General features: G+C 39.7%; 21 non-coding genes across 21 annotated transcripts; all 21 read left to right on the forward strand.

Annotated features, from left to right (window-relative positions):
- Positions 1 to 547: 547 nt before the first annotated feature.
- Positions 548 to 666, forward strand: LOC140029196 (5S ribosomal RNA). Its single transcript, XR_011833100.1, has one exon. It is a non-coding gene; the product is annotated as a 5S ribosomal RNA (ribosomal RNA).
- A 1,122-nt stretch (positions 667 to 1,788) lies between these two features.
- On the forward strand, positions 1,789 to 1,907 carry LOC140029197 (5S ribosomal RNA). The gene has a single exon (XR_011833101.1). It is a non-coding gene; the product is annotated as a 5S ribosomal RNA (ribosomal RNA).
- Positions 1,908 to 3,029: 1,122 nt separating this feature from the next.
- On the forward strand, positions 3,030 to 3,148 carry LOC140029198 (5S ribosomal RNA). Its single transcript, XR_011833102.1, has one exon. It is a non-coding gene; the product is annotated as a 5S ribosomal RNA (ribosomal RNA).
- Positions 3,149 to 4,270: 1,122 nt separating this feature from the next.
- On the forward strand, positions 4,271 to 4,389 carry LOC140029199 (5S ribosomal RNA). The gene has a single exon (XR_011833103.1). It is a non-coding gene; the product is annotated as a 5S ribosomal RNA (ribosomal RNA).
- Positions 4,390 to 5,511: 1,122 nt separating this feature from the next.
- Positions 5,512 to 5,630, forward strand: LOC140029200 (5S ribosomal RNA). Its single transcript, XR_011833104.1, has one exon. It is a non-coding gene; the product is annotated as a 5S ribosomal RNA (ribosomal RNA).
- A 1,122-nt stretch (positions 5,631 to 6,752) lies between these two features.
- LOC140029201 (5S ribosomal RNA) lies at positions 6,753 to 6,871 on the forward strand. Its single transcript, XR_011833105.1, has one exon. It is a non-coding gene; the product is annotated as a 5S ribosomal RNA (ribosomal RNA).
- A 1,122-nt stretch (positions 6,872 to 7,993) lies between these two features.
- On the forward strand, positions 7,994 to 8,112 carry LOC140029202 (5S ribosomal RNA). Its single transcript, XR_011833106.1, has one exon. It is a non-coding gene; the product is annotated as a 5S ribosomal RNA (ribosomal RNA).
- A 1,122-nt stretch (positions 8,113 to 9,234) lies between these two features.
- LOC140029203 (5S ribosomal RNA) lies at positions 9,235 to 9,353 on the forward strand. The gene has a single exon (XR_011833107.1). It is a non-coding gene; the product is annotated as a 5S ribosomal RNA (ribosomal RNA).
- Positions 9,354 to 10,475: 1,122 nt separating this feature from the next.
- LOC140029204 (5S ribosomal RNA) lies at positions 10,476 to 10,594 on the forward strand. The gene has a single exon (XR_011833108.1). It is a non-coding gene; the product is annotated as a 5S ribosomal RNA (ribosomal RNA).
- A 1,122-nt stretch (positions 10,595 to 11,716) lies between these two features.
- LOC140029205 (5S ribosomal RNA) lies at positions 11,717 to 11,835 on the forward strand. The gene has a single exon (XR_011833109.1). It is a non-coding gene; the product is annotated as a 5S ribosomal RNA (ribosomal RNA).
- Positions 11,836 to 12,957: 1,122 nt separating this feature from the next.
- On the forward strand, positions 12,958 to 13,076 carry LOC140029206 (5S ribosomal RNA). The gene has a single exon (XR_011833110.1). It is a non-coding gene; the product is annotated as a 5S ribosomal RNA (ribosomal RNA).
- Positions 13,077 to 14,198: 1,122 nt separating this feature from the next.
- On the forward strand, positions 14,199 to 14,317 carry LOC140029208 (5S ribosomal RNA). The gene has a single exon (XR_011833112.1). It is a non-coding gene; the product is annotated as a 5S ribosomal RNA (ribosomal RNA).
- Positions 14,318 to 15,439: 1,122 nt separating this feature from the next.
- LOC140029209 (5S ribosomal RNA) lies at positions 15,440 to 15,558 on the forward strand. The gene has a single exon (XR_011833113.1). It is a non-coding gene; the product is annotated as a 5S ribosomal RNA (ribosomal RNA).
- A 1,122-nt stretch (positions 15,559 to 16,680) lies between these two features.
- On the forward strand, positions 16,681 to 16,799 carry LOC140029210 (5S ribosomal RNA). Its single transcript, XR_011833114.1, has one exon. It is a non-coding gene; the product is annotated as a 5S ribosomal RNA (ribosomal RNA).
- Positions 16,800 to 17,921: 1,122 nt separating this feature from the next.
- Positions 17,922 to 18,040, forward strand: LOC140029211 (5S ribosomal RNA). The gene has a single exon (XR_011833115.1). It is a non-coding gene; the product is annotated as a 5S ribosomal RNA (ribosomal RNA).
- A 1,122-nt stretch (positions 18,041 to 19,162) lies between these two features.
- On the forward strand, positions 19,163 to 19,281 carry LOC140029212 (5S ribosomal RNA). The gene has a single exon (XR_011833116.1). It is a non-coding gene; the product is annotated as a 5S ribosomal RNA (ribosomal RNA).
- A 1,122-nt stretch (positions 19,282 to 20,403) lies between these two features.
- Positions 20,404 to 20,522, forward strand: LOC140029213 (5S ribosomal RNA). Its single transcript, XR_011833117.1, has one exon. It is a non-coding gene; the product is annotated as a 5S ribosomal RNA (ribosomal RNA).
- Positions 20,523 to 21,644: 1,122 nt separating this feature from the next.
- LOC140029214 (5S ribosomal RNA) lies at positions 21,645 to 21,763 on the forward strand. Its single transcript, XR_011833118.1, has one exon. It is a non-coding gene; the product is annotated as a 5S ribosomal RNA (ribosomal RNA).
- A 1,122-nt stretch (positions 21,764 to 22,885) lies between these two features.
- Positions 22,886 to 23,004, forward strand: LOC140029215 (5S ribosomal RNA). The gene has a single exon (XR_011833119.1). It is a non-coding gene; the product is annotated as a 5S ribosomal RNA (ribosomal RNA).
- A 1,122-nt stretch (positions 23,005 to 24,126) lies between these two features.
- LOC140029216 (5S ribosomal RNA) lies at positions 24,127 to 24,245 on the forward strand. The gene has a single exon (XR_011833120.1). It is a non-coding gene; the product is annotated as a 5S ribosomal RNA (ribosomal RNA).
- A 1,122-nt stretch (positions 24,246 to 25,367) lies between these two features.
- Positions 25,368 to 25,486, forward strand: LOC140029217 (5S ribosomal RNA). The gene has a single exon (XR_011833121.1). It is a non-coding gene; the product is annotated as a 5S ribosomal RNA (ribosomal RNA).
- Positions 25,487 to 25,693: the final 207 nt, after the last annotated feature.

The following is a 25,693-nucleotide window of genomic DNA, read 5'->3' on the forward strand; positions in this document are numbered from 1 at the left end:
TGGGATAAAACACTTTTACGGTGTTTAATTTATTTTAGATTTGATTTGGAATCATTTATTTAAATTTTTATTACTTGATTATGTAATTAGTTTTGTGAGAAATTGATTTTATTAGAAATTACAGTGATAAATTAATAAATTAAAATTAAGTTTCGGGTCATTTCGGGTCGACCCGCCGCCCCGTAAACCTGAAATTTTCGGGTCCGGGTCAGCATACCTGACCCGTCACGGGTTGGCGGGTCGGGGTTCGGGTCAACAGATTTTCTGGCGGGTCTGTTGACCCGAACCCGACCCGCCAACCTGATTTGGACCCGAATTGCCTCCCCTAACTGCAAGCGTGAAGGATTGATTTCATGATAATTTAGAGTTGCGGGATGAGGGAAAAAAACAGGGTGCAAATCAATAACAAAAAAAAATATAAAGTAAATAAATAAAAGGATAAGAGGAAAATGCTTGAATTGACGCTTAAAATGAATTTCGGTCTAGAAAAGCCACACTGCTTCGCAGGACGGGGTAGTTTAAAAGAATAACGCGAAAGGAACATGGCGGGTGCGATCATACCAGCACTAATGCACCGGATCCCATCAGAACTCCGAAGTTAAGCGTGCTTGGGCGAGAGTAGTACTAGGATGGGTGACCCCCTGGGAAGTCCTCGTGTTGCACCCCTCTCTTTTTTGTTTCGAAATCCAAATTTCCTATTCGTTCTTTATCCTGTAGTAATTTAGCTCCGTCGGAACGATTGCTTAATATTTTGCTTCTTGTCGAAGCGTGAAGGAGGATCTGAAGGCGCGAGACAAATCAGGAACGGTACGGCTCGATCAAAGCCCGGATCGTCGCTCAAATTTGTCGGCGCAAATGTATCACCGCAACTAGGGGTGGCAATTTTCGACACGACACGAACCTAACACGAAATTAATGGGTTTGGGTTGAGGTTTCGGGAATTCGGGTCAGAATCGGGTTGGACCCGATGAACCCGAAAAGAAAACCGGTCGATTTCGGGTCAACCCGTGGTGACCTGATATGACCCGATATGACCCGTTTACGAATTAAAAATAATTTAATAAACATAAAAATAATTTTATCTAACTAAACTAAGTTATTCTTTTTTTCAAAGGCATTAATTACTTAATCCTAAACGAATTTATTTAATTTGTGTGAAGTTGAAATTATTATACTTGGACAAATAATATATTATATTATTTTTCACTTTTGTATTGTTTTAATTTATTTTATATTTTGCTTGGGATAAAACACTTTTACGGTGTTTAATTTATTTTAGATTTGATTTGGAATCATTTATTTAAATTTTTATTACTTGATTATGTAATTAGTTTTGTGAGAAATTGATTTTATTAGAAATTACAGTGATAAATTAATAAATTAAAATTAAGTTTCGGGTCATTTCGGGTCGACCCGCCGCCCCGTAAACCTGAAATTTTCGGGTCCGGGTCAGCATACCTGACCCGTCACGGGTTGGCGGGTCGGGGTTCGGGTCAACAGATTTTCTGGCGGGTCTGTTGACCCGAACCCGACCCGCCAACCTGATTTGGACCCGAATTGCCTCCCCTAACTGCAAGCGTGAAGGATTGATTTCATGATAATTTAGAGTTGCGGGATGAGGGAAAAAAACAGGGTGCAAATCAATAACAAAAAAAAATATAAAGTAAATAAATAAAAGGATAAGAGGAAAATGCTTGAATTGACGCTTAAAATGAATTTCGGTCTAGAAAAGCCACACTGCTTCGCAGGACGGGGTAGTTTAAAAGAATAACGCGAAAGGAACATGGCGGGTGCGATCATACCAGCACTAATGCACCGGATCCCATCAGAACTCCGAAGTTAAGCGTGCTTGGGCGAGAGTAGTACTAGGATGGGTGACCCCCTGGGAAGTCCTCGTGTTGCACCCCTCTCTTTTTTGTTTCGAAATCCAAATTTCCTATTCGTTCTTTATCCTGTAGTAATTTAGCTCCGTCGGAACGATTGCTTAATATTTTGCTTCTTGTCGAAGCGTGAAGGAGGATCTGAAGGCGCGAGACAAATCAGGAACGGTACGGCTCGATCAAAGCCCGGATCGTCGCTCAAATTTGTCGGCGCAAATGTATCACCGCAACTAGGGGTGGCAATTTTCGACACGACACGAACCTAACACGAAATTAATGGGTTTGGGTTGAGGTTTCGGGAATTCGGGTCAGAATCGGGTTGGACCCGATGAACCCGAAAAGAAAACCGGTCGATTTCGGGTCAACCCGTGGTGACCTGATATGACCCGATATGACCCGTTTACGAATTAAAAATAATTTAATAAACATAAAAATAATTTTATCTAACTAAACTAAGTTATTCTTTTTTTCAAAGGCATTAATTACTTAATCCTAAACGAATTTATTTAATTTGTGTGAAGTTGAAATTATTATACTTGGACAAATAATATATTATATTATTTTTCACTTTTGTATTGTTTTAATTTATTTTATATTTTGCTTGGGATAAAACACTTTTACGGTGTTTAATTTATTTTAGATTTGATTTGGAATCATTTATTTAAATTTTTATTACTTGATTATGTAATTAGTTTTGTGAGAAATTGATTTTATTAGAAATTACAGTGATAAATTAATAAATTAAAATTAAGTTTCGGGTCATTTCGGGTCGACCCGCCGCCCCGTAAACCTGAAATTTTCGGGTCCGGGTCAGCATACCTGACCCGTCACGGGTTGGCGGGTCGGGGTTCGGGTCAACAGATTTTCTGGCGGGTCTGTTGACCCGAACCCGACCCGCCAACCTGATTTGGACCCGAATTGCCTCCCCTAACTGCAAGCGTGAAGGATTGATTTCATGATAATTTAGAGTTGCGGGATGAGGGAAAAAAACAGGGTGCAAATCAATAACAAAAAAAAATATAAAGTAAATAAATAAAAGGATAAGAGGAAAATGCTTGAATTGACGCTTAAAATGAATTTCGGTCTAGAAAAGCCACACTGCTTCGCAGGACGGGGTAGTTTAAAAGAATAACGCGAAAGGAACATGGCGGGTGCGATCATACCAGCACTAATGCACCGGATCCCATCAGAACTCCGAAGTTAAGCGTGCTTGGGCGAGAGTAGTACTAGGATGGGTGACCCCCTGGGAAGTCCTCGTGTTGCACCCCTCTCTTTTTTGTTTCGAAATCCAAATTTCCTATTCGTTCTTTATCCTGTAGTAATTTAGCTCCGTCGGAACGATTGCTTAATATTTTGCTTCTTGTCGAAGCGTGAAGGAGGATCTGAAGGCGCGAGACAAATCAGGAACGGTACGGCTCGATCAAAGCCCGGATCGTCGCTCAAATTTGTCGGCGCAAATGTATCACCGCAACTAGGGGTGGCAATTTTCGACACGACACGAACCTAACACGAAATTAATGGGTTTGGGTTGAGGTTTCGGGAATTCGGGTCAGAATCGGGTTGGACCCGATGAACCCGAAAAGAAAACCGGTCGATTTCGGGTCAACCCGTGGTGACCTGATATGACCCGATATGACCCGTTTACGAATTAAAAATAATTTAATAAACATAAAAATAATTTTATCTAACTAAACTAAGTTATTCTTTTTTTCAAAGGCATTAATTACTTAATCCTAAACGAATTTATTTAATTTGTGTGAAGTTGAAATTATTATACTTGGACAAATAATATATTATATTATTTTTCACTTTTGTATTGTTTTAATTTATTTTATATTTTGCTTGGGATAAAACACTTTTACGGTGTTTAATTTATTTTAGATTTGATTTGGAATCATTTATTTAAATTTTTATTACTTGATTATGTAATTAGTTTTGTGAGAAATTGATTTTATTAGAAATTACAGTGATAAATTAATAAATTAAAATTAAGTTTCGGGTCATTTCGGGTCGACCCGCCGCCCCGTAAACCTGAAATTTTCGGGTCCGGGTCAGCATACCTGACCCGTCACGGGTTGGCGGGTCGGGGTTCGGGTCAACAGATTTTCTGGCGGGTCTGTTGACCCGAACCCGACCCGCCAACCTGATTTGGACCCGAATTGCCTCCCCTAACTGCAAGCGTGAAGGATTGATTTCATGATAATTTAGAGTTGCGGGATGAGGGAAAAAAACAGGGTGCAAATCAATAACAAAAAAAAATATAAAGTAAATAAATAAAAGGATAAGAGGAAAATGCTTGAATTGACGCTTAAAATGAATTTCGGTCTAGAAAAGCCACACTGCTTCGCAGGACGGGGTAGTTTAAAAGAATAACGCGAAAGGAACATGGCGGGTGCGATCATACCAGCACTAATGCACCGGATCCCATCAGAACTCCGAAGTTAAGCGTGCTTGGGCGAGAGTAGTACTAGGATGGGTGACCCCCTGGGAAGTCCTCGTGTTGCACCCCTCTCTTTTTTGTTTCGAAATCCAAATTTCCTATTCGTTCTTTATCCTGTAGTAATTTAGCTCCGTCGGAACGATTGCTTAATATTTTGCTTCTTGTCGAAGCGTGAAGGAGGATCTGAAGGCGCGAGACAAATCAGGAACGGTACGGCTCGATCAAAGCCCGGATCGTCGCTCAAATTTGTCGGCGCAAATGTATCACCGCAACTAGGGGTGGCAATTTTCGACACGACACGAACCTAACACGAAATTAATGGGTTTGGGTTGAGGTTTCGGGAATTCGGGTCAGAATCGGGTTGGACCCGATGAACCCGAAAAGAAAACCGGTCGATTTCGGGTCAACCCGTGGTGACCTGATATGACCCGATATGACCCGTTTACGAATTAAAAATAATTTAATAAACATAAAAATAATTTTATCTAACTAAACTAAGTTATTCTTTTTTTCAAAGGCATTAATTACTTAATCCTAAACGAATTTATTTAATTTGTGTGAAGTTGAAATTATTATACTTGGACAAATAATATATTATATTATTTTTCACTTTTGTATTGTTTTAATTTATTTTATATTTTGCTTGGGATAAAACACTTTTACGGTGTTTAATTTATTTTAGATTTGATTTGGAATCATTTATTTAAATTTTTATTACTTGATTATGTAATTAGTTTTGTGAGAAATTGATTTTATTAGAAATTACAGTGATAAATTAATAAATTAAAATTAAGTTTCGGGTCATTTCGGGTCGACCCGCCGCCCCGTAAACCTGAAATTTTCGGGTCCGGGTCAGCATACCTGACCCGTCACGGGTTGGCGGGTCGGGGTTCGGGTCAACAGATTTTCTGGCGGGTCTGTTGACCCGAACCCGACCCGCCAACCTGATTTGGACCCGAATTGCCACCCCTAACTGCAAGCGTGAAGGATTGATTTCATGATAATTTAGAGTTGCGGGATGAGGGAAAAAAACAGGGTGCAAATCAATAACAAAAAAATATATAAAGTAAATAAATAAAAGGATAAGAGGAAAATGCTTGAATTGACGCTTAAAATGAATTTCGGTCTAGAAAAGCCACACTGCTTCGCAGGACGGGGTAGTTTAAAAGAATAACGCGAAAGGAACATGGCGGGTGCGATCATACCAGCACTAATGCACCGGATCCCATCAGAACTCCGAAGTTAAGCGTGCTTGGGCGAGAGTAGTACTAGGATGGGTGACCCCCTGGGAAGTCCTCGTGTTGCACCCCTCTCTTTTTTGTTTCGAAATCCAAATTTCCTATTCGTTCTTTATCCTGTAGTAATTTAGCTCCGTCGGAACGATTGCTTAATATTTTGCTTCTTGTCGAAGCGTGAAGGAGGATCTGAAGGCGCGAGACAAATCAGGAACGGTACGGCTCGATCAAAGCCCGGATCGTCGCTCAAATTTGTCGGCGCAAATGTATCACCGCAACTAGGGGTGGCAATTTTCGACACGACACGAACCTAACACGAAATTAATGGGTTTGGGTTGAGGTTTCGGGAATTCGGGTCAGAATCGGGTTGGACCCGATGAACCCGAAAAGAAAACCGGTCGATTTCGGGTCAACCCGTGGTGACCTGATATGACCCGATATGACCCGTTTACGAATTAAAAATAATTTAATAAACATAAAAATAATTTTATCTAACTAAACTAAGTTATTCTTTTTTTCAAAGGCATTAATTACTTAATCCTAAACGAATTTATTTAATTTGTGTGAAGTTGAAATTATTATACTTGGACAAATAATATATTATATTATTTTTCACTTTTGTATTGTTTTAATTTATTTTATATTTTGCTTGGGATAAAACACTTTTACGGTGTTTAATTTATTTTAGATTTGATTTGGAATCATTTATTTAAATTTTTATTACTTGATTATGTAATTAGTTTTGTGAGAAATTGATTTTATTAGAAATTACAGTGATAAATTAATAAATTAAAATTAAGTTTCGGGTCATTTCGGGTCGACCCGCCGCCCCGTAAACCTGAAATTTTCGGGTCCGGGTCAGCATACCTGACCCGTCACGGGTTGGCGGGTCGGGGTTCGGGTCAACAGATTTTCTGGCGGGTCTGTTGACCCGAACCCGACCCGCCAACCTGATTTGGACCCGAATTGCCACCCCTAACTGCAAGCGTGAAGGATTGATTTCATGATAATTTAGAGTTGCGGGATGAGGGAAAAAAACAGGGTGCAAATCAATAACAAAAAAATATATAAAGTAAATAAATAAAAGGATAAGAGGAAAATGCTTGAATTGACGCTTAAAATGAATTTCGGTCTAGAAAAGCCACACTGCTTCGCAGGACGGGGTAGTTTAAAAGAATAACGCGAAAGGAACATGGCGGGTGCGATCATACCAGCACTAATGCACCGGATCCCATCAGAACTCCGAAGTTAAGCGTGCTTGGGCGAGAGTAGTACTAGGATGGGTGACCCCCTGGGAAGTCCTCGTGTTGCACCCCTCTCTTTTTTGTTTCGAAATCCAAATTTCCTATTCGTTCTTTATCCTGTAGTAATTTAGCTCCGTCGGAACGATTGCTTAATATTTTGCTTCTTGTCGAAGCGTGAAGGAGGATCTGAAGGCGCGAGACAAATCAGGAACGGTACGGCTCGATCAAAGCCCGGATCGTCGCTCAAATTTGTCGGCGCAAATGTATCACCGCAACTAGGGGTGGCAATTTTCGACACGACACGAACCTAACACGAAATTAATGGGTTTGGGTTGAGGTTTCGGGAATTCGGGTCAGAATCGGGTTGGACCCGATGAACCCGAAAAGAAAACCGGTCGATTTCGGGTCAACCCGTGGTGACCTGATATGACCCGATATGACCCGTTTACGAATTAAAAATAATTTAATAAACATAAAAATAATTTTATCTAACTAAACTAAGTTATTCTTTTTTTCAAAGGCATTAATTACTTAATCCTAAACGAATTTATTTAATTTGTGTGAAGTTGAAATTATTATACTTGGACAAATAATATATTATATTATTTTTCACTTTTGTATTGTTTTAATTTATTTTATATTTTGCTTGGGATAAAACACTTTTACGGTGTTTAATTTATTTTAGATTTGATTTGGAATCATTTATTTAAATTTTTATTACTTGATTATGTAATTAGTTTTGTGAGAAATTGATTTTATTAGAAATTACAGTGATAAATTAATAAATTAAAATTAAGTTTCGGGTCATTTCGGGTCGACCCGCCGCCCCGTAAACCTGAAATTTTCGGGTCCGGGTCAGCATACCTGACCCGTCACGGGTTGGCGGGTCGGGGTTCGGGTCAACAGATTTTCTGGCGGGTCTGTTGACCCGAACCCGACCCGCCAACCTGATTTGGACCCGAATTGCCACCCCTAACTGCAAGCGTGAAGGATTGATTTCATGATAATTTAGAGTTGCGGGATGAGGGAAAAAAACAGGGTGCAAATCAATAACAAAAAAATATATAAAGTAAATAAATAAAAGGATAAGAGGAAAATGCTTGAATTGACGCTTAAAATGAATTTCGGTCTAGAAAAGCCACACTGCTTCGCAGGACGGGGTAGTTTAAAAGAATAACGCGAAAGGAACATGGCGGGTGCGATCATACCAGCACTAATGCACCGGATCCCATCAGAACTCCGAAGTTAAGCGTGCTTGGGCGAGAGTAGTACTAGGATGGGTGACCCCCTGGGAAGTCCTCGTGTTGCACCCCTCTCTTTTTTGTTTCGAAATCCAAATTTCCTATTCGTTCTTTATCCTGTAGTAATTTAGCTCCGTCGGAACGATTGCTTAATATTTTGCTTCTTGTCGAAGCGTGAAGGAGGATCTGAAGGCGCGAGACAAATCAGGAACGGTACGGCTCGATCAAAGCCCGGATCGTCGCTCAAATTTGTCGGCGCAAATGTATCACCGCAACTAGGGGTGGCAATTTTCGACACGACACGAACCTAACACGAAATTAATGGGTTTGGGTTGAGGTTTCGGGAATTCGGGTCAGAATCGGGTTGGACCCGATGAACCCGAAAAGAAAACCGGTCGATTTCGGGTCAACCCGTGGTGACCTGATATGACCCGATATGACCCGTTTACGAATTAAAAATAATTTAATAAACATAAAAATAATTTTATCTAACTAAACTAAGTTATTCTTTTTTTCAAAGGCATTAATTACTTAATCCTAAACGAATTTATTTAATTTGTGTGAAGTTGAAATTATTATACTTGGACAAATAATATATTATATTATTTTTCACTTTTGTATTGTTTTAATTTATTTTATATTTTGCTTGGGATAAAACACTTTTACGGTGTTTAATTTATTTTAGATTTGATTTGGAATCATTTATTTAAATTTTTATTACTTGATTATGTAATTAGTTTTGTGAGAAATTGATTTTATTAGAAATTACAGTGATAAATTAATAAATTAAAATTAAGTTTCGGGTCATTTCGGGTCGACCCGCCGCCCCGTAAACCTGAAATTTTCGGGTCCGGGTCAGCATACCTGACCCGTCACGGGTTGGCGGGTCGGGGTTCGGGTCAACAGATTTTCTGGCGGGTCTGTTGACCCGAACCCGACCCGCCAACCTGATTTGGACCCGAATTGCCACCCCTAACTGCAAGCGTGAAGGATTGATTTCATGATAATTTAGAGTTGCGGGATGAGGGAAAAAAACAGGGTGCAAATCAATAACAAAAAAATATATAAAGTAAATAAATAAAAGGATAAGAGGAAAATGCTTGAATTGACGCTTAAAATGAATTTCGGTCTAGAAAAGCCACACTGCTTCGCAGGACGGGGTAGTTTAAAAGAATAACGCGAAAGGAACATGGCGGGTGCGATCATACCAGCACTAATGCACCGGATCCCATCAGAACTCCGAAGTTAAGCGTGCTTGGGCGAGAGTAGTACTAGGATGGGTGACCCCCTGGGAAGTCCTCGTGTTGCACCCCTCTCTTTTTTGTTTCGAAATCCAAATTTCCTATTCGTTCTTTATCCTGTAGTAATTTAGCTCCGTCGGAACGATTGCTTAATATTTTGCTTCTTGTCGAAGCGTGAAGGAGGATCTGAAGGCGCGAGACAAATCAGGAACGGTACGGCTCGATCAAAGCCCGGATCGTCGCTCAAATTTGTCGGCGCAAATGTATCACCGCAACTAGGGGTGGCAATTTTCGACACGACACGAACCTAACACGAAATTAATGGGTTTGGGTTGAGGTTTCGGGAATTCGGGTCAGAATCGGGTTGGACCCGATGAACCCGAAAAGAAAACCGGTCGATTTCGGGTCAACCCGTGGTGACCTGATATGACCCGATATGACCCGTTTACGAATTAAAAATAATTTAATAAACATAAAAATAATTTTATCTAACTAAACTAAGTTATTCTTTTTTTCAAAGGCATTAATTACTTAATCCTAAACGAATTTATTTAATTTGTGTGAAGTTGAAATTATTATACTTGGACAAATAATATATTATATTATTTTTCACTTTTGTATTGTTTTAATTTATTTTATATTTTGCTTGGGATAAAACACTTTTACGGTGTTTAATTTATTTTAGATTTGATTTGGAATCATTTATTTAAATTTTTATTACTTGATTATGTAATTAGTTTTGTGAGAAATTGATTTTATTAGAAATTACAGTGATAAATTAATAAATTAAAATTAAGTTTCGGGTCATTTCGGGTCGACCCGCCGCCCCGTAAACCTGAAATTTTCGGGTCCGGGTCAGCATACCTGACCCGTCACGGGTTGGCGGGTCGGGGTTCGGGTCAACAGATTTTCTGGCGGGTCTGTTGACCCGAACCCGACCCGCCAACCTGATTTGGACCCGAATTGCCACCCCTAACTGCAAGCGTGAAGGATTGATTTCATGATAATTTAGAGTTGCGGGATGAGGGAAAAAAACAGGGTGCAAATCAATAACAAAAAAATATATAAAGTAAATAAATAAAAGGATAAGAGGAAAATGCTTGAATTGACGCTTAAAATGAATTTCGGTCTAGAAAAGCCACACTGCTTCGCAGGACGGGGTAGTTTAAAAGAATAACGCGAAAGGAACATGGCGGGTGCGATCATACCAGCACTAATGCACCGGATCCCATCAGAACTCCGAAGTTAAGCGTGCTTGGGCGAGAGTAGTACTAGGATGGGTGACCCCCTGGGAAGTCCTCGTGTTGCACCCCTCTCTTTTTTGTTTCGAAATCCAAATTTCCTATTCGTTCTTTATCCTGTAGTAATTTAGCTCCGTCGGAACGATTGCTTAATATTTTGCTTCTTGTCGAAGCGTGAAGGAGGATCTGAAGGCGCGAGACAAATCAGGAACGGTACGGCTCGATCAAAGCCCGGATCGTCGCTCAAATTTGTCGGCGCAAATGTATCACCGCAACTAGGGGTGGCAATTTTCGACACGACACGAACCTAACACGAAATTAATGGGTTTGGGTTGAGGTTTCGGGAATTCGGGTCAGAATCGGGTTGGACCCGATGAACCCGAAAAGAAAACCGGTCGATTTCGGGTCAACCCGTGGTGACCTGATATGACCCGATATGACCCGTTTACGAATTAAAAATAATTTAATAAACATAAAAATAATTTTATCTAACTAAACTAAGTTATTCTTTTTTTCAAAGGCATTAATTACTTAATCCTAAACGAATTTATTTAATTTGTGTGAAGTTGAAATTATTATACTTGGACAAATAATATATTATATTATTTTTCACTTTTGTATTGTTTTAATTTATTTTATATTTTGCTTGGGATAAAACACTTTTACGGTGTTTAATTTATTTTAGATTTGATTTGGAATCATTTATTTAAATTTTTATTACTTGATTATGTAATTAGTTTTGTGAGAAATTGATTTTATTAGAAATTACAGTGATAAATTAATAAATTAAAATTAAGTTTCGGGTCATTTCGGGTCGACCCGCCGCCCCGTAAACCTGAAATTTTCGGGTCCGGGTCAGCATACCTGACCCGTCACGGGTTGGCGGGTCGGGGTTCGGGTCAACAGATTTTCTGGCGGGTCTGTTGACCCGAACCCGACCCGCCAACCTGATTTGGACCCGAATTGCCACCCCTAACTGCAAGCGTGAAGGATTGATTTCATGATAATTTAGAGTTGCGGGATGAGGGAAAAAAACAGGGTGCAAATCAATAACAAAAAAAAATATAAAGTAAATAAATAAAAGGATAAGAGGAAAATGCTTGAATTGACGCTTAAAATGAATTTCGGTCTAGAAAAGCCACACTGCTTCGCAGGACGGGGTAGTTTAAAAGAATAACGCGAAAGGAACATGGCGGGTGCGATCATACCAGCACTAATGCACCGGATCCCATCAGAACTCCGAAGTTAAGCGTGCTTGGGCGAGAGTAGTACTAGGATGGGTGACCCCCTGGGAAGTCCTCGTGTTGCACCCCTCTCTTTTTTGTTTCGAAATCCAAATTTCCTATTCGTTCTTTATCCTGTAGTAATTTAGCTCCGTCGGAACGATTGCTTAATATTTTGCTTCTTGTCGAAGCGTGAAGGAGGATCTGAAGGCGCGAGACAAATCAGGAACGGTACGGCTCGATCAAAGCCCGGATCGTCGCTCAAATTTGTCGGCGCAAATGTATCACCGCAACTAGGGGTGGCAATTTTCGACACGACACGAACCTAACACGAAATTAATGGGTTTGGGTTGAGGTTTCGGGAATTCGGGTCAGAATCGGGTTGGACCCGATGAACCCGAAAAGAAAACCGGTCGATTTCGGGTCAACCCGTGGTGACCTGATATGACCCGATATGACCCGTTTACGAATTAAAAATAATTTAATAAACATAAAAATAATTTTATCTAACTAAACTAAGTTATTCTTTTTTTCAAAGGCATTAATTACTTAATCCTAAACGAATTTATTTAATTTGTGTGAAGTTGAAATTATTATACTTGGACAAATAATATATTATATTATTTTTCACTTTTGTATTGTTTTAATTTATTTTATATTTTGCTTGGGATAAAACACTTTTACGGTGTTTAATTTATTTTAGATTTGATTTGGAATCATTTATTTAAATTTTTATTACTTGATTATGTAATTAGTTTTGTGAGAAATTGATTTTATTAGAAATTACAGTGATAAATTAATAAATTAAAATTAAGTTTCGGGTCATTTCGGGTCGACCCGCCGCCCCGTAAACCTGAAATTTTCGGGTCCGGGTCAGCATACCTGACCCGTCACGGGTTGGCGGGTCGGGGTTCGGGTCAACAGATTTTCTGGCGGGTCTGTTGACCCGAACCCGACCCGCCAACCTGATTTGGACCCGAATTGCCACCCCTAACTGCAAGCGTGAAGGATTGATTTCATGATAATTTAGAGTTGCGGGATGAGGGAAAAAAACAGGGTGCAAATCAATAACAAAAAAATATATAAAGTAAATAAATAAAAGGATAAGAGGAAAATGCTTGAATTGACGCTTAAAATGAATTTCGGTCTAGAAAAGCCACACTGCTTCGCAGGACGGGGTAGTTTAAAAGAATAACGCGAAAGGAACATGGCGGGTGCGATCATACCAGCACTAATGCACCGGATCCCATCAGAACTCCGAAGTTAAGCGTGCTTGGGCGAGAGTAGTACTAGGATGGGTGACCCCCTGGGAAGTCCTCGTGTTGCACCCCTCTCTTTTTTGTTTCGAAATCCAAATTTCCTATTCGTTCTTTATCCTGTAGTAATTTAGCTCCGTCGGAACGATTGCTTAATATTTTGCTTCTTGTCGAAGCGTGAAGGAGGATCTGAAGGCGCGAGACAAATCAGGAACGGTACGGCTCGATCAAAGCCCGGATCGTCGCTCAAATTTGTCGGCGCAAATGTATCACCGCAACTAGGGGTGGCAATTTTCGACACGACACGAACCTAACACGAAATTAATGGGTTTGGGTTGAGGTTTCGGGAATTCGGGTCAGAATCGGGTTGGACCCGATGAACCCGAAAAGAAAACCGGTCGATTTCGGGTCAACCCGTGGTGACCTGATATGACCCGATATGACCCGTTTACGAATTAAAAATAATTTAATAAACATAAAAATAATTTTATCTAACTAAACTAAGTTATTCTTTTTTTCAAAGGCATTAATTACTTAATCCTAAACGAATTTATTTAATTTGTGTGAAGTTGAAATTATTATACTTGGACAAATAATATATTATATTATTTTTCACTTTTGTATTGTTTTAATTTATTTTATATTTTGCTTGGGATAAAACACTTTTACGGTGTTTAATTTATTTTAGATTTGATTTGGAATCATTTATTTAAATTTTTATTACTTGATTATGTAATTAGTTTTGTGAGAAATTGATTTTATTAGAAATTACAGTGATAAATTAATAAATTAAAATTAAGTTTCGGGTCATTTCGGGTCGACCCGCCGCCCCGTAAACCTGAAATTTTCGGGTCCGGGTCAGCATACCTGACCCGTCACGGGTTGGCGGGTCGGGGTTCGGGTCAACAGATTTTCTGGCGGGTCTGTTGACCCGAACCCGACCCGCCAACCTGATTTGGACCCGAATTGCCACCCCTAACTGCAAGCGTGAAGGATTGATTTCATGATAATTTAGAGTTGCGGGATGAGGGAAAAAAACAGGGTGCAAATCAATAACAAAAAAAAATATAAAGTAAATAAATAAAAGGATAAGAGGAAAATGCTTGAATTGACGCTTAAAATGAATTTCGGTCTAGAAAAGCCACACTGCTTCGCAGGACGGGGTAGTTTAAAAGAATAACGCGAAAGGAACATGGCGGGTGCGATCATACCAGCACTAATGCACCGGATCCCATCAGAACTCCGAAGTTAAGCGTGCTTGGGCGAGAGTAGTACTAGGATGGGTGACCCCCTGGGAAGTCCTCGTGTTGCACCCCTCTCTTTTTTGTTTCGAAATCCAAATTTCCTATTCGTTCTTTATCCTGTAGTAATTTAGCTCCGTCGGAACGATTGCTTAATATTTTGCTTCTTGTCGAAGCGTGAAGGAGGATCTGAAGGCGCGAGACAAATCAGGAACGGTACGGCTCGATCAAAGCCCGGATCGTCGCTCAAATTTGTCGGCGCAAATGTATCACCGCAACTAGGGGTGGCAATTTTCGACACGACACGAACCTAACACGAAATTAATGGGTTTGGGTTGAGGTTTCGGGAATTCGGGTCAGAATCGGGTTGGACCCGATGAACCCGAAAAGAAAACCGGTCGATTTCGGGTCAACCCGTGGTGACCTGATATGACCCGATATGACCCGTTTACGAATTAAAAATAATTTAATAAACATAAAAATAATTTTATCTAACTAAACTAAGTTATTCTTTTTTTCAAAGGCATTAATTACTTAATCCTAAACGAATTTATTTAATTTGTGTGAAGTTGAAATTATTATACTTGGACAAATAATATATTATATTATTTTTCACTTTTGTATTGTTTTAATTTATTTTATATTTTGCTTGGGATAAAACACTTTTACGGTGTTTAATTTATTTTAGATTTGATTTGGAATCATTTATTTAAATTTTTATTACTTGATTATGTAATTAGTTTTGTGAGAAATTGATTTTATTAGAAATTACAGTGATAAATTAATAAATTAAAATTAAGTTTCGGGTCATTTCGGGTCGACCCGCCGCCCCGTAAACCTGAAATTTTCGGGTCCGGGTCAGCATACCTGACCCGTCACGGGTTGGCGGGTCGGGGTTCGGGTCAACAGATTTTCTGGCGGGTCTGTTGACCCGAACCCGACCCGCCAACCTGATTTGGACCCGAATTGCCTCCCCTAACTGCAAGCGTGAAGGATTGATTTCATGATAATTTAGAGTTGCGGGATGAGGGAAAAAAACAGGGTGCAAATCAATAACAAAAAAAAATATAAAGTAAATAAATAAAAGGATAAGAGGAAAATGCTTGAATTGACGCTTAAAATGAATTTCGGTCTAGAAAAGCCACACTGCTTCGCAGGACGGGGTAGTTTAAAAGAATAACGCGAAAGGAACATGGCGGGTGCGATCATACCAGCACTAATGCACCGGATCCCATCAGAACTCCGAAGTTAAGCGTGCTTGGGCGAGAGTAGTACTAGGATGGGTGACCCCCTGGGAAGTCCTCGTGTTGCACCCCTCTCTTTTTTGTTTCGAAATCCAAATTTCCTATTCGTTCTTTATCCTGTAGTAATTTAGCTCCGTCGGAACGATTGCTTAATATTTTGCTTCTTGTCGAAGCGTGAAGGAGGATCTGAAGGCGCGAGACAAATCAGGAACGGTACGGCTCGATCAAAGCCCGGATCGTCGCTCAAATTTGTCGGCGCAAATGTATCACCGCAACTAGGGGTGGCAATTTTCGACACGACACGAACCTAACACGAAATTAATGGGTTTGGGTTGAGGTTTCGGGAATTCGGGTCAGAATCGGGTTGGACCCGATGAACCCGAAAAGAAAACCGGTCGATTTCGGGTCAACCCGTGGTGACCTGATATGACCCGATATGACCCGTTTACGAATTAAAAATAATTTAATAAACATAAAAATAATTTTATCTAACTAAACTAAGTTATTCTTTTTTTCAAAGGCATTAATTACTTAATCCTAAACGAATTTATTTAATTTGTGTGAAGTTGAAATTATTATACTTGGACAAATAATATATTATATTATTTTTCACTTTTGTATTGTTTTAATTTATTTTATATTTTGCTTGGGATAAAACACTTTTACGGTGTTTAATTTATTTTAGATTTGATTTGGAATCATTTATTTAAATTTTTATTACTTGATTATGTAATTAGTTTTGTGAGAAATTGATTTTATTAGAAATTACAGTGATAAATTAATAAATTAAAATTAAGTTTCGGGTCATTTCGGGTCGACCCGCCGCCCCGTAAACCTGAAATTTTCGGGTCCGGGTCAGCATACCTGACCCGTCACGGGTTGGCGGGTCGGGGTTCGGGTCAACAGATTTTCTGGCGGGTCTGTTGACCCGAACCCGACCCGCCAACCTGATTTGGACCCGAATTGCCTCCCCTAACTGCAAGCGTGAAGGATTGATTTCATGATAATTTAGAGTTGCGGGATGAGGGAAAAAAACAGGGTGCAAATCAATAACAAAAAAAAATATAAAGTAAATAAATAAAAGGATAAGAGGAAAATGCTTGAATTGACGCTTAAAATGAATTTCGGTCTAGAAAAGCCACACTGCTTCGCAGGACGGGGTAGTTTAAAAGAATAACGCGAAAGGAACATGGCGGGTGCGATCATACCAGCACTAATGCACCGGATCCCATCAGAACTCCGAAGTTAAGCGTGCTTGGGCGAGAGTAGTACTAGGATGGGTGACCCCCTGGGAAGTCCTCGTGTTGCACCCCTCTCTTTTTTGTTTCGAAATCCAAATTTCCTATTCGTTCTTTATCCTGTAGTAATTTAGCTCCGTCGGAACGATTGCTTAATATTTTGCTTCTTGTCGAAGCGTGAAGGAGGATCTGAAGGCGCGAGACAAATCAGGAACGGTACGGCTCGATCAAAGCCCGGATCGTCGCTCAAATTTGTCGGCGCAAATGTATCACCGCAACTAGGGGTGGCAATTTTCGACACGACACGAACCTAACACGAAATTAATGGGTTTGGGTTGAGGTTTCGGGAATTCGGGTCAGAATCGGGTTGGACCCGATGAACCCGAAAAGAAAACCGGTCGATTTCGGGTCAACCCGTGGTGACCTGATATGACCCGATATGACCCGTTTACGAATTAAAAATAATTTAATAAACATAAAAATAATTTTATCTAACTAAACTAAGTTATTCTTTTTTTCAAAGGCATTAATTACTTAATCCTAAACGAATTTATTTAATTTGTGTGAAGTTGAAATTATTATACTTGGACAAATAATATATTATATTATTTTTCACTTTTGTATTGTTTTAATTTATTTTATATTTTGCTTGGGATAAAACACTTTTACGGTGTTTAATTTATTTTAGATTTGATTTGGAATCATTTATTTAAATTTTTATTACTTGATTATGTAATTAGTTTTGTGAGAAATTGATTTTATTAGAAATTACAGTGATAAATTAATAAATTAAAATTAAGTTTCGGGTCATTTCGGGTCGACCCGCCGCCCCGTAAACCTGAAATTTTCGGGTCCGGGTCAGCATACCTGACCCGTCACGGGTTGGCGGGTCGGGGTTCGGGTCAACAGATTTTCTGGCGGGTCTGTTGACCCGAACCCGACCCGCCAACCTGATTTGGACCCGAATTGCCACCCCTAACTGCAAGCGTGAAGGATTGATTTCATGATAATTTAGAGTTGCGGGATGAGGGAAAAAAACAGGGTGCAAATCAATAACAAAAAAATATATAAAGTAAATAAATAAAAGGATAAGAGGAAAATGCTTGAATTGACGCTTAAAATGAATTTCGGTCTAGAAAAGCCACACTGCTTCGCAGGACGGGGTAGTTTAAAAGAATAACGCGAAAGGAACATGGCGGGTGCGATCATACCAGCACTAATGCACCGGATCCCATCAGAACTCCGAAGTTAAGCGTGCTTGGGCGAGAGTAGTACTAGGATGGGTGACCCCCTGGGAAGTCCTCGTGTTGCACCCCTCTCTTTTTTGTTTCGAAATCCAAATTTCCTATTCGTTCTTTATCCTGTAGTAATTTAGCTCCGTCGGAACGATTGCTTAATATTTTGCTTCTTGTCGAAGCGTGAAGGAGGATCTGAAGGCGCGAGACAAATCAGGAACGGTACGGCTCGATCAAAGCCCGGATCGTCGCTCAAATTTGTCGGCGCAAATGTATCACCGCAACTAGGGGTGGCAATTTTCGACACGACACGAACCTAACACGAAATTAATGGGTTTGGGTTGAGGTTTCGGGAATTCGGGTCAGAATCGGGTTGGACCCGATGAACCCGAAAAGAAAACCGGTCGATTTCGGGTCAACCCGTGGTGACCTGATATGACCCGATATGACCCGTTTACGAATTAAAAATAATTTAATAAACATAAAAATAATTTTATCTAACTAAACTAAGTTATTCTTTTTTTCAAAGGCATTAATTACTTAATCCTAAACGAATTTATTTAATTTGTGTGAAGTTGAAATTATTATACTTGGACAAATAATATATTATATTATTTTTCACTTTTGTATTGTTTTAATTTATTTTATATTTTGCTTGGGATAAAACACTTTTACGGTGTTTAATTTATTTTAGATTTGATTTGGAATCATTTATTTAAATTTTTATTACTTGATTATGTAATTAGTTTTGTGAGAAATTGATTTTATTAGAAATTACAGTGATAAATTAATAAATTAAAATTAAGTTTCGGGTCATTTCGGGTCGACCCGCCGCCCCGTAAACCTGAAATTTTCGGGTCCGGGTCAGCATACCTGACCCGTCACGGGTTGGCGGGTCGGGGTTCGGGTCAACAGATTTTCTGGCGGGTCTGTTGACCCGAACCCGACCCGCCAACCTGATTTGGACCCGAATTGCCACCCCTAACTGCAAGCGTGAAGGATTGATTTCATGATAATTTAGAGTTGCGGGATGAGGGAAAAAAACAGGGTGCAAATCAATAACAAAAAAATATATAAAGTAAATAAATAAAAGGATAAGAGGAAAATGCTTGAATTGACGCTTAAAATGAATTTCGGTCTAGAAAAGCCACACTGCTTCGCAGGACGGGGTAGTTTAAAAGAATAACGCGAAAGGAACATGGCGGGTGCGATCATACCAGCACTAATGCACCGGATCCCATCAGAACTCCGAAGTTAAGCGTGCTTGGGCGAGAGTAGTACTAGGATGGGTGACCCCCTGGGAAGTCCTCGTGTTGCACCCCTCTCTTTTTTGTTTCGAAATCCAAATTTCCTATTCGTTCTTTATCCTGTAGTAATTTAGCTCCGTCGGAACGATTGCTTAATATTTTGCTTCTTGTCGAAGCGTGAAGGAGGATCTGAAGGCGCGAGACAAATCAGGAACGGTACGGCTCGATCAAAGCCCGGATCGTCGCTCAAATTTGTCGGCGCAAATGTATCACCGCAACTAGGGGTGGCAATTTTCGACACGACACGAACCTAACACGAAATTAATGGGTTTGGGTTGAGGTTTCGGGAATTCGGGTCAGAATCGGGTTGGACCCGATGAACCCGAAAAGAAAACCGGTCGATTTCGGGTCAACCCGTGGTGACCTGATATGACCCGATATGACCCGTTTACGAATTAAAAATAATTTAATAAACATAAAAATAATTTTATCTAACTAAACTAAGTTATTCTTTTTTTCAAAGGCATTAATTACTTAATCCTAAACGAATTTATTTAATTTGTGTGAAGTTGAAATTATTATACTTGGACAAATAATATATTATATTATTTTTCACTTTTGTATTGTTTTAATTTATTTTATATTTTGCTTGGGATAAAACACTTTTACGGTGTTTAATTTATTTTAGATTTGATTTGGAATCATTTATTTAAATTTTTATTACTTGATTATGTAATTAGTTTTGTGAGAAATTGATTTTATTAGAAATTACAGTGATAAATTAATAAATTAAAATTAAGTTTCGGGTCATTTCGGGTCGACCCGCCGCCCCGTAAACCTGAAATTTTCGGGTCCGGGTCAGCATACCTGACCCGTCACGGGTTGGCGGGTCGGGGTTCGGGTCAACAGATTTTCTGGCGGGTCTGTTGACCCGAACCCGACCCGCCAACCTGATTTGGACCCGAATTGCCACCCCTAACTGCAAGCGTGAAGGATTGATTTCATGATAATTTAGAGTTGCGGGATGAGGGAAAAAAACAGGGTGCAAATCAATAACAAAAAAATATATAAAGTAAATAAATAAAAGGATAAGAGGAAAATGCTTGAATTGACGCTTAAAATGAATTTCGGTCTAGAAAAGCCACACTGCTTCGCAGGACGGGGTAGTTTAAAAGAATAACGCGAAAGGAACATGGCGGGTGCGATCATACCAGCACTAATGCACCGGATCCCATCAGAACTCCGAAGTTAAGCGTGCTTGGGCGAGAGTAGTACTAGGATGGGTGACCCCCTGGGAAGTCCTCGTGTTGCACCCCTCTCTTTTTTGTTTCGAAATCCAAATTTCCTATTCGTTCTTTATCCTGTAGTAATTTAGCTCCGTCGGAACGATTGCTTAATATTTTGCTTCTTGTCGAAGCGTGAAGGAGGATCTGAAGGCGCGAGACAAATCAGGAACGGTACGGCTCGATCAAAGCCCGGATCGTCGCTCAAATTTGTCGGCGCAAATGTATCACCGCAACTAGGGGTGGCAATTTTCGACACGACACGAACCTAACACGAAATTAATGGGTTTGGGTTGAGGTTTCGGGAATTCGGGTCAGAATCGGGTTGGACCCGATGAACCCGAAAAGAAAACCGGTCGATTTCGGGTCAACCCGTGGTGACCTGATATGACCCGATATGACCCGTTTACGAATTAAAAATAATTTAATAAACATAAAAATAATTTTATCTAACTAAACTAAGTTATTCTTTTTTTCAAAGGCATTAATTACTTAATCCTAAACGAATTTATTTAATTTGTGTGAAGTTGAAATTATTATACTTGGACAAATAATATATTATATTATTTTTCACTTTTGTATTGTTTTAATTTATTTTATATTTTGCTTGGGATAAAACACTTTTACGGTGTTTAATTTATTTTAGATTTGATTTGGAATCATTTATTTAAATTTTTATTACTTGATTATGTAATTAGTTTTGTGAGAAATTGATTTTATTAGAAATTACAGTGATAAATTAATAAATTAAAATTAAGTTTCGGGTCATTTCGGGTCGACCCGCCGCCCCGTAAACCTGAAATTTTCGGGTCCGGGTCAGCATACCTGACCCGTCACGGGTTGGCGGGTCGGGGTTCGGGTCAACAGATTTTCTGGCGGGTCTGTTGACCCGAACCCGACCCGCCAACCTGATTTGGACCCGAATTGCCACCCCTAACTGCAAGCGTGAAGGATTGATTTCATGATAATTTAGAGTTGCGGGATGAGGGAAAAAAACAGGGTGCAAATCAATAACAAAAAAATATATAAAGTAAATAAATAAAAGGATAAGAGGAAAATGCTTGAATTGACGCTTAAAATGAATTTCGGTCTAGAAAAGCCACACTGCTTCGCAGGACGGGGTAGTTTAAAAGAATAACGCGAAAGGAACATGGCGGGTGCGATCATACCAGCACTAATGCACCGGATCCCATCAGAACTCCGAAGTTAAGCGTGCTTGGGCGAGAGTAGTACTAGGATGGGTGACCCCCTGGGAAGTCCTCGTGTTGCACCCCTCTCTTTTTTGTTTCGAAATCCAAATTTCCTATTCGTTCTTTATCCTGTAGTAATTTAGCTCCGTCGGAACGATTGCTTAATATTTTGCTTCTTGTCGAAGCGTGAAGGAGGATCTGAAGGCGCGAGACAAATCAGGAACGGTACGGCTCGATCAAAGCCCGGATCGTCGCTCAAATTTGTCGGCGCAAATGTATCACCGCAACTAGGGGTGGCAATTTTCGACACGACACGAACCTAACACGAAATTAATGGGTTTGGGTTGAGGTTTCGGGAATTCGGGTCAGAATCGGGTTGGACCCGATGAACCCGAAAAGAAAACCGGTCGATTTCGGGTCAACCCGTGGTGACCTGATATGACCCGATATGACCCGTTTACGAATTAAAAATAATTTAATAAACATAAAAATAATTTTATCTAACTAAACTAAGTTATTCTTTTTTTCAAAGGCATTAATTACTTAATCCTAAACGAATTTATTTAATTTGTGTGAAGTTGAAATTATTATACTTGGACAAATAATATATTATATTATTTTTCACTTTTGTATTGTTTTAATTTATTTTATATTTTGCTTGGGATAAAACACTTTTACGGTGTTTAATTTATTTTAGATTTGATTTGGAATCATTTATTTAAATTTTTATTACTTGATTATGTAATTAGTTTTGTGAGAAATTGATTTTATTAGAAATTACAGTGATAAATTAATAAATTAAAATTAAGTTTCGGGTCATTTCGGGTCGACCCGCCGCCCCGTAAACCTGAAATTTTCGGGTCCGGGTCAGCATACCTGACCCGTCACGGGTTGGCGGGTCGGGGTTCGGGTCAACAGATTTTCTGGCGGGTCTGTTGACCCGAACCCGACCCGCCAACCTGATTTGGACCCGAATTGCCACCCCTAACTGCAAGCGTGAAGGATTGATTTCATGATAATTTAGAGTTGCGGGATGAGGGAAAAAAACAGGGTGCAAATCAATAACAAAAAAATATATAAAGTAAATAAATAAAAGGATAAGAGGAAAATGCTTGAATTGACGCTTAAAATGAATTTCGGTCTAGAAAAGCCACACTGCTTCGCAGGACGGGGTAGTTTAAAAGAATAACGCGAAAGGAACATGGCGGGTGCGATCATACCAGCACTAATGCACCGGATCCCATCAGAACTCCGAAGTTAAGCGTGCTTGGGCGAGAGTAGTACTAGGATGGGTGACCCCCTGGGAAGTCCTCGTGTTGCACCCCTCTCTTTTTTGTTTCGAAATCCAAATTTCCTATTCGTTCTTTATCCTGTAGTAATTTAGCTCCGTCGGAACGATTGCTTAATATTTTGCTTCTTGTCGAAGCGTGAAGGAGGATCTGAAGGCGCGAGACAAATCAGGAACGGTACGGCTCGATCAAAGCCCGGATCGTCGCTCAAATTTGTCGGCGCAAATGTATCACCGCAACTAGGGGTGGCAATTTTCGACACGACACGAACCTAACACGAAATTAATGGGTTTGGGTTGAGGTTTCGGGAATTCGGGTCAGAATCGGGTTGGACCCGATGAACCCGAAAAGAAAACCGGTCGATTTCGGGTCAACCCGTGGTGACCTGATATGACCCGATATGACCCGTTTACGAATTAAAAATAATTTAATAAACATAAAAATAATTTTATCTAACTAAACTAAGTTATTCTTTTTTTCAAAGGCATTAATTACTTAATCCTAAACGAATTTATTTAATTTGTGTGAAGTTGAAATTATTATACTTGGACAAATAATATATTATATTATTTTTCACTTTTGTATTGTTTTAATTTATTTTATATTTTGCTTGGGATAAAACACTTTTACGGTGTTTAATTTATTTTAGATTTGATTTGGAATCATTTATTTAAATTTTTATTACTTGATTATGTAATTAGTTTTGTGAGAAATTGATTTTATTAGAAATTACAGTGATAAATTAATAAATTAAAATTAAGTTTCGGGTCATTTCGGGTCGACCCGCCGCCCCGTAAACCTGAAATTTTCGGGTCCGGGTCAGCATACCTGACCCGTCACGGGTTGGCGGGTCGGGGTTCGGGTCAACAGATTTTCTGGCGGGTCTGTTGACCCGAACCCGACCCGCCAACCTGATTTGGACCCGAATTGCCACCCCTAACTGCAAGCGTGAAGGATTGATTTCATGATAATTTAGAGTTGCGGGATGAGGGAAAAAAACAGGGTGCAAATCAATAACAAAAAAATATATAAAGTAAATAAATAAAAGGATAAGAGGAAAATGCTTGAATTGACGCTTAAAATGAATTTCGGTCTAGAAAAGCCACACTGCTTCGCAGGACGGGGTAGTTTAAAAGAATAACGCGAAAGGAACATGGCGGGTGCGATCATACCAGCACTAATGCACCGGATCCCATCAGAACTCCGAAGTTAAGCGTGCTTGGGCGAGAGTAGTACTAGGATGGGTGACCCCCTGGGAAGTCCTCGTGTTGCACCCCTCTCTTTTTTGTTTCGAAATCCAAATTTCCTATTCGTTCTTTATCCTGTAGTAATTTAGCTCCGTCGGAACGATTGCTTAATATTTTGCTTCTTGTCGAAGCGTGAAGGAGGATCTGAAGGCGCGAGACAAATCAGGAACGGTACGGCTCGATCAAAGCCCGGATCGTCGCTCAAATTTGTCGGCGCAAATGTATCACCGCAACTAGGGGTGGCAATTTTCGACACGACACGAACCTAACACGAAATTAATGGGTTTGGGTTGAGGTTTCGGGAATTCGGGTCAGAATCGGGTTGGACCCGATGAACCCGAAAAGAAAACCGGTCGATTTCGGGTCAACCCGTGGTGACCTGATATGACCCGATATGACCCGTTTACGAATTAAAAATAATTTAATAAACATAAAAATAATTTTATCTAACTAAACTAAGTTATTCTTTTTTTCAAAGGCATTAATTACTTAATCCTAAACGAATTTATTTAATTTGTGTGAAGTTGAAATTATTATACTTGGACAAATAATATATTATATTATTTTTCACTTTTGTATTGTTTTAATTTATTTTATATTTTGCTTGGGATAAAACACTTTTACGGTGTTTAATTTATTTTAGATTTGATTTGGAATCATTTATTTAAATTTTTATTACTTGATTATGTAATTAGTTTTGTGAGAAATTGATTTTATTAGAAATTACAGTGATAAATTAATAAATTAAAATTAAGTTTCGGGTCATTTCGGGTCGACCCGCCGCCCCGTAAACCTGAAATTTTCGGGTCCGGGTCAGCATACCTGACCCGTCACGGGTTGGCGGGTCGGGGTTCGGGTCAACAGATTTTCTGGCGGGTCTGTTGACCCGAACCCGACCCGCCAACCTGATTTGGACCCGAATTGCCACCCCTAACTGCAAGCGTGAAGGATTGATTTCATGATAATTTAGAGTTGCGGGATGAGGGAAAAAAACAGGGTGCAAATCAATAACAAAAAAATATATAAAGTAAATAAATAAAAGGATAAGAGGAAAATGCTTGAATTGACGCTTAAAATGAATTTCGGTCTAGAAAAGCCACACTGCTTCGCAGGACGGGGTAGTTTAAAAGAATAACGCGAAAGGAACATGGCGGGTGCGATCATACCAGCACTAATGCACCGGATCCCATCAGAACTCCGAAGTTAAGCGTGCTTGGGCGAGAGTAGTACTAGGATGGGTGACCCCCTGGGAAGTCCTCGTGTTGCACCCCTCTCTTTTTTGTTTCGAAATCCAAATTTCCTATTCGTTCTTTATCCTGTAGTAATTTAGCTCCGTCGGAACGATTGCTTAATATTTTGCTTCTTGTCGAAGCGTGAAGGAGGATCTGAAGGCGCGAGACAAATCAGGAACGGTACGGCTCGATCAAAGCCCGGATCGTCGCTCAAATTTGTCGGCGCAAATGTATCACCGCAACTAG

Source organism: Coffea arabica, chromosome 11e (assembly GCF_036785885.1).
Source record: "Coffea arabica cultivar ET-39 chromosome 11e, Coffea Arabica ET-39 HiFi, whole genome shotgun sequence".
Lineage (NCBI taxonomy): Eukaryota > Viridiplantae > Streptophyta > Magnoliopsida > Gentianales > Rubiaceae > Coffea > Coffea arabica.